The 707-nt window shown below is 38.0% G+C and overlaps 1 non-coding gene across 1 annotated transcript; it reads left to right on the top strand.

Moving 5' to 3' along the window:
- The first annotated feature begins 285 nt into the window (after window positions 1-285).
- LOC116908344 lies at window positions 286-345 on the top strand. Its single transcript, XR_004388895.1, has one exon. It is a non-coding gene; the product is annotated as a U7 small nuclear RNA (small nuclear RNA).
- Window positions 346-707: the final 362 nt, after the last annotated feature.

Below are 707 nucleotides of genomic sequence, written 5' to 3'. Positions count from 1 at the left end.
AAAAAATAACCTGGGCTTTGGTCTGTATGAGGTGGACTTTTAGAAGAGCGATCTGGAACCCCTGGAGAGTAAAAGCTCTTCAAATTTTTTTTTTTCTAACAACATTTGATTTTAGTCAAAAATCCATGAAAATCCATATTCACAGCTCTTTTAGAATTTTTTTCTTTTTAGAATATTTTCTATTAGAATTTCTGACCTTGGTTGGAAATCCCAATAATTACTTAGAGAGCTAACACAGCTCGTTTAGAATGTTTTCTAGCAGCTACACAGAGAAGGCTGTCTGAAAAGCAAACACAGCTCTTTTAGAATTTTTTCTGGCTTTCTGATTTTGATCAGAAAGCTCAATAATTACTTTTAGAAATTTGCTAACAGGATTTCTGACTTGTTCGGAAGATCCAAGAATTTTTTTTTTTATAGCAGCTTTTTCTAACTTTGGTCAAAAAACTCATGAGCTATCCAGAGAGCTTTCAGGATTTTTACTAGAAGAGAGAGAGCTGTCTCAACCAGAGAGTTTTTTAGAATAGCGAGAAAAAGCTGTCTAGAGCAGAGCAGAACACAGACAGAGAGCAGTCTGAAAAGCCGTCTCAAGCAGACTACAGAGCCAACAGCTATCTACAGAGAGCTTCTGGGGAGCCGCCTGGAGCAGAACATGGGCTGACAGCATGGGCCCACGATTTGACTTCGAGTCATTTGCTTTTGAAACTCTC

This window comes from Rattus rattus, chromosome 8, assembly GCF_011064425.1.
Source record: "Rattus rattus isolate New Zealand chromosome 8, Rrattus_CSIRO_v1, whole genome shotgun sequence".
Taxonomy (NCBI): domain Eukaryota; kingdom Metazoa; phylum Chordata; class Mammalia; order Rodentia; family Muridae; genus Rattus; species Rattus rattus.
The sequence above is the reverse complement of the archived record's forward strand: the minus strand, read 5'-3'. Positions and strand labels throughout refer to the sequence as shown.